We start from the raw sequence: 16,755 nt of genomic DNA, 5'->3' as shown, positions 1-16,755 counted from the left end.
TGCTTTGACCGGACTGGGCAGACAGTGCGCCTTAAGACCGACGCAGTACCAACAAAGTTTGATTTTCCACAGCACCTCCAAAAAGTAAAAGCTTATGCATCACATCAAAATTTTTTAAGCTATTCTGGATAGTGTGTGATTGCTCTGCATTAACTGTCATAGATGTGAACCACATATGTACAGTAGACTCTCAGTAATTCAAACCAGCAGGGGACTGGTGTGTTGATTACTACACATACACATCTAAACATGAGCCGCAAGGAAGAATTAGGTCATGGGAGCACATTTGTCTGGTACAAATTAGTGACCCACGTTGCTTACATCTACTGTTGGTTACCTTTATGCTGCCACAAGTTTCCTTTTGGACCCCTGAAACGCTCTGTAATCATTTTAGCTGCAATGGGGGTGTCCTCTCAGCATCTCAACTGCTTGCAAAACTGTAAACATCTTAAAAAATGACACAGTTTTGAAGATTTCACATTCTGGAAATTTGCAACAGCAGAGGCTGTCAGAGTGCTACCTACTGAAAGGTTTGTTTTACGGAAGCAGATTTGTGGTAGCCATTCCTTCAAAGTAGTCATATCTTATAAAGGAATGAAAAGCGTGAAATTAGCACAAGTGCCGTTCGAATTTTTAATACACTGGACACATAGCCTGCCAACCCAAAATTTTGAACTTGTTTGAGCTACAGTAGCTTGATCCCCTTTTGCAGGACACTTAAGTAACCAGACAAAATAAACTGCCCACAAGTGTGAATTATCAGAGCTTACATTAATGAGAGCCCACTATACAGAGATCAACATACATGGATAAATAAAAGGGTGGTGTTTGCGCGTCATTACTCATTCCAATGTCAAATTGGATTCAGTAGTTTTGCATAGCGCCCCCATACGTCATCATTTTTGAAATAAAAGTATTGTCTCCTTGCACATTCCCTGTACCTTCAAAATGCATAATGACAATAAATAACTGCTGAACTTAAAACTGTTTATTGTCTTTGTTCTTCAAACATAACATCTTGGAACTTATTGACGAATGCATATTTCGTTACATCTTTGTTACACAGAATGCACAACCAAGAAAGCCCCCTGCCACTAGACATAAAGTAGAGCAGGATACCATCGGTAGCACGTCACAGCCAGGACCATCTTGGGGCACACCAGGGCCGTCGTCAGAAGTGTCACAAGCCTCATGTAGTCTTGCAGCTGACCATACATACGTAGTGCAGGAAAGTCCTCGTACATTAAAACTGAAGGTGAACGTCGCAGTTGAGGCACTAGAAGGTGCAAGCAAAAAAGTGAAGCATACCCACCAGAAGAATTTGAGACTAAAGAAAAAGGTGGTAACTGCAGAAAGTGTGATTGAAGACCTCCAGAAAAAGTCACTGGTTTCAAAGCAGTGCAGCGACATTCTCCGTGGTTCCCTTTCAGGCGTGCAGTTGGATTTGGTGCTACGTACTATACACAACAAACATGGGAAGATCAGCAGGGAGCAGTACCCCCCATCCCTACGTAGTTTTGCTCTCACACTGCAGTTCTACTCCACGAAGGCGTACGAGTATGTGAGAAAGACATTCAATTTGGCACTTCCGCACCAGGCAACAATCAGGTCATGGTACACTGCAATCCATGGTGAGCCAGGATTTACACACGAAGCCTTTGATGCCTTGAAAGTAAGAGTAGAAGAGCAGCGGAAGTTATCTAAACGTGTCGTGTGTTCACTCATGCTCGATGAAATGAGCATAAAGAAGCAGATTCAGTTCACAGGACAGTCCTTTAATGGCTTCATAAACCTAGGTACTGGCATTGATGACGACAGTCAGGAACCAGCTACACAAGCTCTTGTATTCCTTGTGGTTGCTTTGGACAGTAACTGGAAAGTGCCATGTGCATACTTTCTGATCAACAGCCTAAGTGGGGAGGAAAAGGCAAACCTTGTGAGCCTCTGCCTTCAAAAGCTACATGACATTGGAATTCAGATAGCTGCAATTGTGAGTGACGGCCTGGGCTCTAACCTCACCATGTTTCAAGACCTTGGTGCAAACATGAAAAGCCCCGACATCATGCCATGGTTTCAGCACCCTTCTGATTCTTCCTGGAGAGTTCATGTAATCCTCGATGCTTGCCACATGCTGAAGCTGATTCGTAATGCCCTCGCAACAATGGGGACCCTGAAAGACAGCAATGGAGGCACAATAAAGTGGGCCTACCTCGTATCCCTCCAAAATCAGCAGCAATCGGAAGGGCTTCATGCTGGAAACAAGCTCAAGGCTGTCCACATTGACTGGGGAAGTCAGAAGATGAAGGTGAATTTGGCAGCTCAGACACTCAGCTCAAGTGTGGCGGATGCTCTGGAGTTCTGTGACAGGGACATAAACAATCCAATGTTTCATGGATGTGAGGCAACAGTGGAATTCCTCAGGAAGTTCGATCGTCTGTTCGACATCATGAACTCCCGCAATCCCCTGGCAAAGAACTTCAAAGCACCCATCCGTTATCCAACCCGCCACCTTTGGATTCCATTCTTCAACGAGATGACTGCGTATATTGGCAACCTGAAAGATGCATTTGGAAAGCCAATATTAGAATCCCCACGAAAAACAGGCTTCCTTGGATTCCTCATCAACATGGCAAGCATTCAAGGCCCATGCAGCCATCTTCTTTCAGGAGATAATGCACTCTTAAGGTACCTGCTCACATACAAACTCTCTCAAGACCACCTCGAACTTTTCTTTTGTGCGTTGAGGGGTAAAGGTGGGTGGTGTAACAACCCGACGGCAGGACACTTCATGGCTGCATACAAGAGGCTCCTTGTTCACCATGAAATCGAGCCTACAGCACGAGGTAAATGTATCGCCCAAGACTCCACACGCATACTGACTGTGACAGCAGCAGCAGCAGGAGCTACTTCCCTTGACGAACTTGACATTCATGCATCCCGCTATTTTGGTACTACACAGAGTGAATGTGTTGAAGACCACGACTACGCAGATGTACCTGATACAGAGCAACTGTCAGCCTTTGTTGAAGATGTTGTGGGGTACATCGCGGGGTACGTTGTCAAGATGGTGACAAGGAAGATCTCCTGTGCTGACTGCATCGACGCTCTCACAGACAGAACTCTACACAGTGCTCTTCTTCGTCGAAAGTCTCGAGGTGGTCTGATTAGTGCGTCTCAGAGTGTCATCGCCATTTGTAAAACAACAGAAAAACGTGTTCGTCAAATGCTTCATATCTCAGAAGAAATCTTGACATCCAATGCTCAGCTTGGGCAGCTTCTCACAAGGGCCGTCTTGCAGGACACGTGTGCACGTCTGCAAGACTGGACATTTTTCCTACTTTGAGCCAGCACATGTTTGAGTGCAGTCCAGACGAAAACCATGTCATTCGCCTTGCAAAACACGTTGCAGACTGTTATGGGAAGATAAGACTTTATCACATTGCCAAACAGTACACGGAGAAGGTGACTGCAAGGCCACGTCTGCGTAAGAGGTTGTCAAGAATTATAGTTTTTAACAATCAGTGACTACTCACGTTCACTGCCTAAGTGATTCCAATTTTCATATTTAATAAGTACAAGAGATTATCTTACTTTTTAGTTTTACGTATACACAATTTTAGCTGGCATATGCCTTGTTCTGCATTTTCTTAAGGTGATTTTCTGAAATTTTGTACTGGCACAGAAAGTCAGAGCCCAGGTGTAGCTGCTGTTTCACTACGGTCCCCCAGCAGAATAATTCATAAACAGGTGATGCTATCAGAAAGCTTTCTTTGGCGGCCTCATAGCTAAGTGTAAGAGCGCATCGATACACTGCTCCGTCCAAGAAATATGTACGCCGAAACCAATTAACAAGAAATCATTAAAATATAAATGCAGTGTTTCTTTGTCTGGAACCGTTTTTGCTGAAAAGTTCAAATCAATAAAACAGAATTACTGAAGGCATCCACAGTAAAAAGTTAACAAGCTTAAAAGTTTAAAACGAGCTTTATTCAATCAATGAGAGCATGCAAATGACTCTCCCACTGCTGAGTTCTTGGCCAACACCTCAGGAATGATCAGTGAAATGAAAGCTTTTTGATAGCACCACCTTGTTTATGAATTATTCAGCCGGAGGACCTTTATGAAGCACCTCGTATACATATGGCACATTTGTGTCAATCTTCGTTACTTGTACCATGTTACTTTCCTGTAGTAATTACTTTCAAGAGGGACAACTGTTAATAAACTAGTGTTAACCCTCTTCAGCACTATACTACCTCTTTCTGCAAAATAAATCAGAGCCCAAAGTTTAGGGATTCATTCTAATGTTCCCCTTAATTGAAAGTTGCCTCTTGAGGGTGAAGTCTGACTTTTACCCAGCAAATTGCCCTTACTGAAATGTCTATAGCAATGCACACCAGCTTGTTCGGCAGTAAACGCAATTACATCACAGTTTCTACCAAACAGTGCGCAGTTCGTTACAGTAATAGAGCCCAATTCCCCCCCTCCCCAATTTAGCTGTTTGGAAGTTTTTTTCATCTGAATTCATATTAATTTCAAGCACACATTCATTTCCCCAATTTTTACCCCCCCCCCCAAATATTTCCCGAAAACCTTGGGCTCTAAGAATAATGTTTACCTCATGTTTCATGTGCGTGGTTTCTAGCACTGCATTTGAAATTTTGTGGCACAAGGTAAGCCAAGATCACATTGCGGGACTGTCTTGCTGTGTCATATCAAAGGATTGTTATTTGTCACGTGCCTACCATGTGTGGTTGCCCACATCGTTGTGCCACTGGGCTGGTGCCCACTGCAATCAAGTGCATTGTCGTGAGCAACGTGTGAGCAACTTATTCTGTGGAGATGTAGCGAAAAACGGGGCCAGAAATAATTGTCCCAGCTTGCACTGGTAGAAAAAATTGTCCCATGCCTTAGGGGACAATTCCGGTGCCTTAAGTGGTTTAGGATTAAGCGTGTGGTGACGCATGCTAAAATAAAATAAGGAAAAAAAAAAGAAAACGGTGAGAGGACAATGAGAAGGCAGACACAATGACAAGTTGGTTGCACTTGCCGGTGTCCATGCACTGGGGTTTTTATGAGTTCCAAAAGGCATGCGCTACATTTTACGGACAACTGAATTTTTCAGGAGTAGGACATCTCGTTGCAGGAAATCAGACGTGTGTAAGAAGTGACACATCGATATATATTCCAGGCTATTAGTTTCTTGCATGGTCTGATGCTGGGGTCTCCCAGTGCAGCCCATGCCCTGGTACACTGCTAATTGGTGTCGCCTAACCTGACCTAACCCAACTAAACTGACATAAATAGCCAAACCTCCTGACGTAACCAAAGTAACATCCGTATCATGAACAAGCTCGCATGGTGTAAGCAAGCTGCTGTCTGCAGAGAAAGAGGTAACATTTGCTTGAGCTTCAAACGGTCTTGTGTTGTCGTTATCGACTTATGTGTTCATCACATTCAAGAAAATGTTACCTCTTTCTAAGTAGCCCAACCTAACCCAACTGACGTACCCTAACTAATTATTTGGGTTGCGCTGCTGCAAAAACGACTCTCTGTTGCAATGGTTGATAACTCATTCCAAACGTAAACACGTCTCTAAAGCAAAGGTACTATATAGCCTGCGATTCTATGGGACCATTTCCTTTGTCCCATGACAGTAGAAAAATGTTTTTCGTTACCGCTATTTCGGAAACAATTTTTGCCCAGATCCCAGTATGAGAGATTATGCATGGTTGTTGTGGAACTGACATCGCACCTTACTGAAATATGGGCTGTGAAACGTGCTGTAGTACAATCCCCAGCGCTGCACTGCAGTGACGGTCTAGTTTCGGAATGCAAAACATAACGTAATTAAGAATCGAATGGCAGGACACCTGTGAAACACTGTTAGGATACATCAGTATACTGGCACCTTACAAAATCGCGTGACGACAAACAATGATCAACGCCTGTAGCGCAATAAATACTCACAATCTCTATTGCCTCCCATTGTTTTCTATGGGCACACACAGCACTTTAGGGCCCACCAACATGGCGGCGCGAAGGCACGCCTCTCCCCCACGAGCCCCTCTCCCATGCGCGATCCAGCCTTTATACATAGACAGGGGCGCCGGAACAGAGGGAGCAGGGGGAGCGACGGCTCCCCCAGTGTCAGCCCAGCGTCGTATTCTTCTACGGTGTAACGGAAAGGCCCGTGCATGTGTTCTTTCGGCAGCCATAAATTTATAGAGCAATAAACAGAGAGCCTACCGCTGTCACTGTGCGGAGACCGTTTGAGAAGAGCTACATACCAAAGGTGTCAGGTTCACAGGGTTCTGGAGTTGACCATGGCAAGGTTTGTGGTACGAAGTGCACTGTCGAGGTTTCGAAGTGCAATAAATCAGTCCGAAAGTGTGTACCGGTAGGCGCGAGCATTACCAGACTCATCCACGGGGTGAGGGGGTTGGGGGAGGGGGGGATAGAGGCGCAAACGGGAATCGCGAAAGACACGCAAGGCACAAGACATCTGGGGGAAATAAGGATACAATAATACCGCCCGGTTGAAGGTTGTTATAGAGGCGGTTTGCCAGGTGCAGCCACAGATTTCAGTCGGTTGTGGCCAGGGTGCCCACTTCGAGCTGGCGTGTGAGACCTGTAGTACAACAAGAAGTGCGATTGACTGAGACGAAACGTCGCACCGGTGTTGAGTTCACGTGTCGCATTCCAACGGCAACGTCGAGGGAGCGCCATCAAGTTGTCGCCTGAAGCAGCGTTACATGATTATCAAACGCCATAGACATCGGAGAAGCCCACACCTCTGGTAAGAGATATGTATCGCAGCTTGTTTGCGGTCTTCATATTATGTATATGTTCACTTGTCATAGTAAAATATTCTAGCTGTTAACCGGATTGCTGGCTCCTCACTTTCCACCGTACTGATGTCCAAAACTACCCGCTGTTGTCATTTACCCGGCTTTTCCTATTGAGTCGCCCTGGATTGATAACGACAGCGTGACACCCAGTCAAAGAGCTGGGTGTCAAAGGGACACATTCTTGCTGAGCTCCAGACAGCCCCAGGAAATTGTGGTTTCTTCGTAGGAGGCTTGCGGATCGGACGATATTCGCTTCCAGTCGCGGCACGCGTACATGCCGCGACGACGGTTCCCGGGGACTCCCCGAAGTTCCTTACACATTACTTGACATAGAGGTCTAGGCACTGCGCAGAAGTAAAAAAGTCGGACGCACTGAACTCATACCAACTAGCCCACCACCAAGCGCTATTTCATTACAATACTTCTGCAATGCTATTTTAGATCTACAGTACAAATATGCAGATGTCGTTTGCCTGGAGCACGTTTACAGTTTGTGTAGCAACCCTGTATAACGCCAGCATGAGCCCTCAAAGAAAATAAGTGACGATGATGATGATGATGATGATGTTTATGGTAGCACTTTTTTTCGCTCCCCCACTGGAAAAATAGTTCCGACGCCACTGTACATAGAGATCAGTGGTGGAGCTGTATGATGATGATGATGATGATGATGATGGCGGCTGCCCCTTTGTAGCGGGTGGAGAGCACAGCATAAGCTGCACGTCCTAGCCTTAAAATCCTCAAAGGTCCGAGTTCCTATCCTTTCAAAAGTTGCCCTGGCCACTTTCTTGCCACCAGTTTTCTAGGCTGTATATTGAAACAACCCATTCTCGTTTGTACCCTCCGCGTCCCTACCCGTTCTCAAAACTCCCTTCGCGGCACGCTCTTCTCAAAACTAACCATACTGGTTTTTCTCAAAATAACCCTCTCGTATAACTACCCTGCTTATTTCAACCCAACGGTGGTAGTTTGCGCTTTCTGCGTGCGGCAATGGAATATATATAGGCAATGGAACATAGCTTTTGTTATTTATTTATTTTTCTGCTCATTTTGTTTTTATTGTAACCGCTGTACGACGCATACAAAATTTTCTGAGAAGGGCTACAGACCACAGAATTGCTTCGCTTCGTTTAAAAACTGGAGCATCGTCAGCCTCTCGTTGTTGAGGTCCGATTCGAGTTGCTCCAGCTTTCTGTCTTTATGCACCCATTTTCGATCCCGGGCACGAAGGCTGCCTCCGTGAGATAGTTGCAGCAGGTGGATGCTGTTCAGCGCTTCGTCCTTCTTGATAAGATGGACGAACGAATATATATTTGGGTGCGCTTTGTTGACCCGTGCATTAATTTTTCGATGCCACGCTTCAAGGTGGTTGTTTGTCCTCGGACCACGGTTGCCGTTGTGATTCCACTGATGAACTTCGAAGTTTCCATCCATCCACGTGCTTTCGAAGTAGTCGATTAGTCGATCGACGTTGGGCTCTCCAGCTTCCTGTCCATCTTACCGAAGCACTGCCCACGCACGCGGCACCATAGGGGGTGGGAGGAAAGCGAGGGACACCATTTTCCGGACCAGCGACTTGACTGCGGGCACCTCGTGGTACGTGGTTTGCAACGAAAGTCGCTGCACTGCGGCCCACACTCTTTGGGAAAAGTGGAAGTGACATCCACGATGCACGGCGCTTGGGAACACTGTTCTCAATGCTTGGATAAGTCCCTGTTCAAAGTCGGTGAAGAATAGCGTTGGAGTAGGACTAGCGTATCCTGCTGATATGCAAGCGTCTTTCAGAAGAGAAAGTGCGCACGAGTAGATCGCCGTCGACCTCCCGGGCAAAAGGATATAGGCACAGGGAAGAAACCTGCCGCCAACGGACAGGTGGACAGTCAGAAGTTGGTCGTTTTCTAGACGTCTTTTTGTTACTTCAATGTTCCTTTCAAGTCCAGTTCCAAATCCCAGTGCTTGGGTCAGGGTTTCTGAGACGAATTGTGGCACAATTTTCCGGCACTTCAGAACAACATGTTCCATAGTCTCCGTCTCTTCACCACAGATGGCGCAGTGTGTCGTGCCTGCCTGGTGCGTCGTCCAGTTGTTGATTCTTGCCCACCATGTCTTTGTGCGAAGTACTCCCGCGCGTGCTTCGAAGAGGAGGCTGCTGCCCATTGCGTTATCGTAGAATCGTTCCATTCTGATGACGTCTTTCCCTTCCGCGTACATCCTGAGAGCAGGCTTAGCGCCAAGGCTTCCAACCCATTTGCTGGTTTCCCATCGGCTTACCGCATCCTTGATCTCCCGTAGCGGGTACGGGGCTTCGTTTAGGGTCCTCTCCGTCAGGCCTATTTCCTTCAACGACCATTTGAATTTCCTTCTCCACTTGCGAATTGAGATCTTTGAAGACCATTGCTCTGTACAGTCTCTTAACTATCCCCGAATCGGGGAGTGTTCGAATTCGGTCTTCGTATGTGGTCTTGGCTTTAATTTCACGGGCCGCGAAGCTCGACCATCCAACATCACCCTGTATCGCAGCGCTCGGGACTGTTCGATGTGCCCCCAGTGCGGCTCTGCCTGCTTCCTTCTGTTTCCTTTCTAGAAAGTTCATAGTAGCGGCTGTAAAGCACAATACCGCGATTGCGTAGGTCAAGCCAGGGACAGCTACTGCTTTCCACAGCTCCCGTAACACTACAAATCTGTTGAAAGACCACAACGCTTTGGACCGGAGTACCCCTACCGCTTTGGTTGCCTTTGTACGAAGTTGTTTTTCGTGATCTTGTAGGTAGTCCTGTGCTGCCGAGATGGTCACCCCCAGATATTTAACCTGGCGCACACGTGGTACTGTCTGTCCTTGTATCTTAAAATCAGTATCTCCGTTTTCCATGTGTTCTTCGTTATTCTCATCAGGGCGCTCTTTTGTGCGCTGAACCTCATTCGCATATCTATGCCCCACTCCGAGCAGATGTTCGTCAATTTCTGCAGCTCCTCCAGGTCATTTGCTAGTAGGACCACATCATCGGCATAGATCACCCCTGGTATCTGCTGCTGGACTTGTAGGCCCATGTCCATGTAGGAGGCATCGAACCCCAATTGCGATTCCTCTAGTCTTTTCTCCATATGCGATATATAACACATGAACAGGAGAGGCGACAGCGGGCACCCTTGTCGTAGACCTTTGTTGACTGGTATTTCCCCTGTCGTAGTTCCATGCCACTGACCAATAACTCTGTTGTTAGAATAGATGTTCCTGAGAAGCTGTATGGTGTCCTTGTCAACTTTCATATCCTCCAGTTGGTTCCAGAGTAAGGTGTGTGAGACACTGTCATAGGCTTTCTCGATGTCTAAGAATCCAGCATAGAGAGCCCTCTTTTCCTTTCTTGCCATCTCTATGCACTGCGTCAGGATGAATAGGTTATCCTCTATGCGTCTGTCCCTTCTGAAACCGAGTTGGAGTTCACCTAGCAGGCACTGCTCTTCCACCAATGTTTCCATCCTGCCTTTCATTATCCTCATGAACAGTCTATAGATGACTGAAGTCACTGTTGTCGGCCTGTAGAATGTCAGGTTATTCCTATCCCCTTTCCCTTTGTACACGAATGAGACTCGACTCATCTTCCTGGTACACTTTTTGTTTTCCATATCGTATTGAAGTGGTGGGTCAGTTCCTCCAGTCTTCTACTTGTGAGGTTTTTTATTGCGCTTGCTGGGATGCCATTCATGCCTGCTGCCGTGTTTGATGGTGTGCCCTTGATTGCTCTTCGTACTTCCTCTACTGAGATTGGTTGACTCACTGTTGATTGACTCCCATTTATTATGTTCATGTTTTTCTTGGTGTCTGGTGCCTTGGCAGTAGTGTCGGGTACAGTGACATCAAGTGCTGTGAGGTTACGTCGCGTATCTCCTCCACAGTAAGCTGTCTTCCATTTTCTGGGTGATAGATTGTCTGTTTGCCCTGAATTTGCTTTCCACTGTTCTTAACATACTCCCAGAATTTCCTCGAGCCATCTCGACCGCTGGAGCGAATATCTTTGAGAAGCTTTTCATTAACTGCTGTCAATTTTCTCTGGATGATAGCACTAGCTTCTTGTTTGAGGTTTCTGTAATGGTTCCATGCTTGTACTATTTTCTCCTCGGCTTCTTTTTGTCCAATACAATATCGGTGTGCCCGGCATGCCTCCTTCCTGGCTTTCAGGGCCTCTTTTACTTCTCCATCCCACCAGGCCTTATGGTGGGGTTTTGGAGGATCCTTAGTTTTTTTCTTATTTTCAATAGCCATCGTCATTGCATCCATCCAATCTGTATGTTCAAGCAAAGGCGCCTGGTCTTGGTCCCATCTTTGCATCAGTTCCTTCATGTCTTCTTCTGATAGGTTTGGACTTCTCTGTGTATTCTTGGGGCTTGTTTTGTATGTCCCTCCTAGTGAGGCTACAAGTGCTCTATGGTCACTGCCAAGGCTTATGTCTCCACTGGTGTCAATCTGCAGACTATGGAAGGTCTCTAGACAACTTGCCGATACCAGGCAGTAATCTATATTGGATACTTTTCCACCCTGGGACCATGTGAATGTTTCTTCCGTGGTGTCCAACAGGTTCGCAATAATCAGGGTATGTCGCTCTGCCAGCTCCAACAGCCTTCGTCCATTACTGTCAAGTCTGCCATCCAATTCCTCAATATGGGCATTGAAGTCTCCAAGGATCAGAATATCATGTGTACTTTTCAGTATTTCTATGCATCTTGCCATTTCTGTGTTCTGATCCTCATGTCTGCCTGTCCACCAGTATACAGCACCAACTGCCAATTTTCGGTTGTTCAGCGTCGTCTCCATCCACAAGTGCTCCTTGCATTCATTTTTAATCCGTTGCCACATCCTTTTTGCTGATCCGAGGAATCCTAAACCTCCACCTCTTCGTTCGCCCTCTGCTCTATTTAAGCCTTCCCATACATATCCTTCTAGAGTCGGGGGGAGTTCTTCACCCCTTAGGTGAGTCTGTGCGAGCATGAGCATTGTCATACTTTTCGATTCCAATACATCTTTCAACTCCATCCACTTTTTTTCCGATCGTCCACCTTGCATGTTGAGGAAGCCTGCTTTGAGGTGGTTACGTTGCTTGTTTTTCCTCCTTCCTTTTGTACGCCGTCGAGTCCTCTGCTGAATGCGTCGTCTTTTTTGTCTATTGCTTAGTACTTTCTCCAGCTTCTCTGAGGGAAATCGTGTATCCCTCTGTGGTCTCTCCTCTGTATTTCGTACAACGCTTGGCCAATTATCTCGATCAGGTCCCTTTTGATTTGTTGGTGGGACACGTGTGTTCCGGGTAGTTAGTCGGCGTGGTTGTAGGTTGAGCCTCAGGCCCCCCAAAAAAAACCCGCTTTGCGAGCCATCCATGTGCCCAGGATCTCGCTGCCTTCTTGGGTCAGATGGATGCCTCGAAACCCTCTGTTCTGGCAGTCCTGCATATGCCAGCCTGGATTGATGTAACAGTGAATAATTCCACTGTTGCTTGACGAGCGTTACGCATAGATAAATACTTTCACGGCTAGCAGCTCGCGAACGATAAAAATATATAACGATTTTACTCGCTCCCCCATATCCAGTTAGCGTTTACAGAAATGTTTGCTTGCTTTCAGCACAACAAAAATGTGGCTGCCAGAACAAGATGTCATAAACTTCACATTTATCCGTATATCTCCCTGCGAAGTCCTGGCGACGTTCCTGCGACGTTAAACCAGTGCCCAATATCTCGTGTACTGGATCTTACATGGATATCCCAGGCATCTCCAGTCTGCTTCTTCCAGTCAAATATCCAGGACATATACCAGGACCTTATCTAGGACATCTGTTATTTACTGGGTAAAACCGAAACACGAATGTCGTTCTCAGACGTCCAGTAGATATCGCATGGTTGGCCAGATATTCAGGACGTTCACGACCTTATGGGGATGTCCTGTGGATATGAATGGTTTACTGGGTAGTCTGTGTCTGAAATGTGGGATGAAAGCCACATTGAGGTAATGGCGATGCAGAAGGGAAGAAGGACCGTGGGGCAAACGACCTGGGAGTGAAAACGCCAAAGTTGGATCTACTTTGCACAACAAGGACCTATAAGTAATGTCCCAGCGACATTGTTGCGCCGCCATTGGTTGTATCATCGCCGACAAGAGTGCCCCCCTGTCACCACGGGTCAACAAATTGGGCACCACCGCCTGGCATTGTCTTGCCGCAGCGATACAAAATTTGATACAGGTCAGATATGTCAAGTGCTACACATGTTTAATCCCATATCAGGCCACATACGTCCGAAGCCAGAAGTTTGGTGGAGCCAAGAATTTCGCAACCGCAAATTTCACCGGGCATGCTTCGTCGCGCGACTGATTTTCGGCCTTCAAATTTTCATAGAAATCTTCTGAAAGACACGTGATTTTGATTGGAATAGCGTTCTACGACCATAAACTTCCGAATTCAGGAAGAAAAATGCTGCCATTGCGCTTGGCAGTTTTTGGAGTTGAATTATAGCCTAATTAAAGCGTGACACAAATGCAAATGACCACAACCTAGTCTGTATTGATGTAATTCAAAATAGTTTCATAATTTTCTTAAGCAAAATCTATTTTTGTTAAACATGGCCATCTTCTCTTTGTTGATGCTGGAGGAATGTCTCTCCTTCTCTCTCTTGCTTTACAGCATGGTTGCCAACCATCATTCTATCGGCAAGCTCCTCTATAGGCATGATTATGGCTTGCGATCGAAACTCAGCTTTGTTTTTCGCCCATATTTGTAAAAAGGATAAATGCACCGATGAGTAGAGAGCCAGGTACATCAAATCAATAAATTCAAGGAATATGCTATAGGTGTTGTGTATAGGTTTGGGCTGTCTTGTGGATATGAATATATTCGCTAAACTGGTCGTTATGCAAACACGCAGTTGAGGAAACATCAAATATTACTCTCATGAAACCTTTCCGTTGCTTGTTCACTTGTAACATGAACAACGGTTAGGGGCAACTAATATTTATTCGAACAAGAACTTTCGTGCAAGAGACTGCACTTCTTCAGGTTACACAACTAAGTGCGACACGAGTATATATACCAAGTGAGCAGATACAATAAAACAGGTTTCCAGAACTAAGTAAACACAGAACAACCAGACAGTAATACAATGCATCACGTGAGCAACCGTCACACAAGAATCAGGAAAGAGAAGGTGTACGGGTAAATGAGACATTCGGAGAATTGGGGTTCAAAAGATTTGGTGGTGAAGAAACGGGGGCACAGGTGGATGTCTAGCCGTGTACGAGGGGAACACAGCTTTTGTTGAACTGCGTGGGAAGGTACGGGTGACCTTATGGGCTGAAGGGAAAATGGAGCTAAGAATGCTAAGAACAGAAGGTGAATGGAGCAGCTTAGCTGGATGATGGGTTGAACAACTGCAGAGGACCGCCATGAACGTTTAGTCCCCGTGGTTTTAAAGAAGAAAATTTAGAAATGAAGAAGGACTCGCGATTTTTGCGTTTGCAATCGGTGGTGTAGCCACATTCCAGAATTGCAATGGACAGGTGTGTATCCATGTCGTGCCCGGGAAGATTAAAATGTATAGCAACGGGAGTGGGGCGATTATTGACAATGTCGGATTTATGACCGTAAAACCTCTGACGCATGGTGTTGGAGGTTTCACCAATGTACTGAACATTGCATTTCATACATGTTATTAGATAACAAATGTTAAAGGAGTTACAGTGCAAAGATTGTTTAATTTGAAAGGTGTAGTTGTTTATGGTACTGGAGACCGAGGTGCAGGTAGAAATAAGATTACAAATTTGGCAGCGTGTGCCATTGCAGGGACCCGAACCAAGGTGTTGTAGTACGGCGCAAACGCGAAGAAGTAAGGATATTCCGGATATTCCTTGACCTGCGGAATGTAACAATGGGGGCAGAAGGAAATAGTTCTTTCAATTTTTCGTCACTGTGTAGAATGTTAAGATGGCGCTGGAAAATAGTTTTCGTGTTACGAAAGGCTTTGTTGTAGGTGGTCACGAAAGTAATATTTCTGTGTTCCTCGTTAGGTTGGCTGGAAAGAAGTAACTCTCTGTCCAGCGAGCATGATTTGGTGAAAGCATTTTCAATTAGATTGCTGGGATAGTTACGCTTCCTGAAATCAGCAGACATTTCGTGGGCGCGTCTGTCGAAATCGTCGGTATTGGAACATATGCGCTTGAGTCGTGTGAACTGCCCAAAAGGAATATTTCTTTTCTGGACATTGGGGTGATAACTACTAAAATGAAGATACTGGCGTCTATCGGTTGGTTTCTTATAAAGGTCGGTGACTAGTTTTCCAGACCGAATGGAGACAGTGACATCAAGAAAATTGATTGAAACATTGGAATAGTTGCAGGTGAATTGGATAGTGCTATGCAAGGAGTTGAAGTGTTCAAAGAAAGACAGTAAGGAAGAGTTGTCACCTGGCCACACAACAAAAATGTCGTCGATGTATCTCAGGAAAATGAGCGGCTGTAGGGGGAAGGATTCAAGGGCCCTCTTTTCAAATTGACCCATGAAGAGGTTTGTATAGTTAGGTGACACGCGGGATCCCATCGCTGCGCCATGTACTTGGACAAAATGTCTGCCATTAAACTCAAACTTATTATACTTTAGGACCAATTCAAGTAGTGGGATGACCGCAGAAGTGTGGAGGATGTCGGAGGGAAAAGAAAGGAGAAAGGATTCCACTGCATTCAGGCCCTCATCGTGGGGGATGTTAGTATACAGTGATTTTACGTCCATGGTTACCAGTGTCATATTGGTCAGGTCTGAGAACTGGTTGTTGATAGAATTAATGTTAAGGAGAAAATCATCTGTCTTTGACGTATGAAGGAAGTAGCGGAGGTACATGTTTTATACAATGGTCTATCAGAAGGGAAATCTTTTCTGTTGGTGTGTGAATGCCTGATATTATAGGTCTGCCAGGGTTATTTTCCTTGTGGACTTTTATAAGGAGATCAAATGAACCAGCATTAACGTTTTTAGGCTTGATGAATTCTGCTATGTGGCGTGGAATTAAATTGTCATTAGCGAGTGGGGAAATCTTTTTGTTGATTATCTGACAAAACAAGGGTGTAGGATCATTATCAAGAACCCTGTAGAAAGTAGTGTCGTTGAGATGTTTATTGGCCTCATTAATATAGTCGGAAGTGTCCATGACCACAATTCCCCCTCCTTTATCCGCAGGCCTGATTACTATGTCATCCCGTGTTTTAAGGTTACGTAAAGCAATCCTCTCAGCTTTGGATAAGTTAGGATTTTTAACGTTAACTGACTTGCCGACTAGCTTATTGATATCGTTGTAGACCGCCTTGATGTAGTTGTCGATCATGGGACTAGTTTGTGATGCGTCAGGGGTCCAAATGGAGGGCTTCTTAAAAGGGTTCGTGTTGGTAATTTCACTGCCATGAAAAAATGTCTGCAAATGCATCCTCCTACCTACGCTTTGTAAATCATTCAGTATGTCGAACTCATCAACAGAAGGTGGGGTGGGGACAAAGCTAAGACCCTTAGACAAAACACTAATATCAGCTTGATTTAGTGTAGCACTGGACAAATTAAAAACTATGTCATTTGAGCATGCCGTGGGATATGTAATATCAACTAAAATATTGCAGATATTGAGATCATTAACGGGTGTGAGGTCTAGCTTGTCACGTTTAGCTTTCTTGGATTTTACAGATTGTAGTTTTGAGAGCTTATCAGACGCAAAGATTCTTAGTTCATTCACTTCGTTGGGCACTAGTGTTAGTGCTAGTTGCCGTAGTTGGTTGTCAATGTCCTTAATCCGGTACGAACTCTCAGTACGCAAAATTTTTAACAATTCTATGGATGCATGTTTTAATGAGCTAGACCATCTTCTAGAGCTTCGAGGAGAGTGGAATG

General features: G+C 45.4%; 1 long non-coding RNA gene across 1 annotated transcript; it reads right to left on the bottom strand.

The window, feature by feature from the left end:
* Nucleotides 1–1,759: 1,759 nt before the first annotated feature.
* Nucleotides 1,760–3,235, bottom strand: LOC135387398 (uncharacterized). The gene is made up of 2 exons (XR_010421094.1): nucleotides 2,020–3,235; nucleotides 1,760–1,909 (listed from the first exon to the last, which is right to left on the bottom strand). It is a non-coding gene; the product is annotated as an uncharacterized LOC135387398 (long non-coding RNA).
* Nucleotides 3,236–16,755: the final 13,520 nt, after the last annotated feature.

The sequence above is a fragment of the Ornithodoros turicata genome, chromosome 3 (genome assembly GCF_037126465.1).
Source record: "Ornithodoros turicata isolate Travis chromosome 3, ASM3712646v1, whole genome shotgun sequence".
In the NCBI taxonomy this organism is placed as follows: Eukaryota; Metazoa; Arthropoda; class Arachnida; order Ixodida; family Argasidae; genus Ornithodoros; species Ornithodoros turicata.
This window is presented reverse-complemented; position numbering and strand designations above follow the sequence as displayed.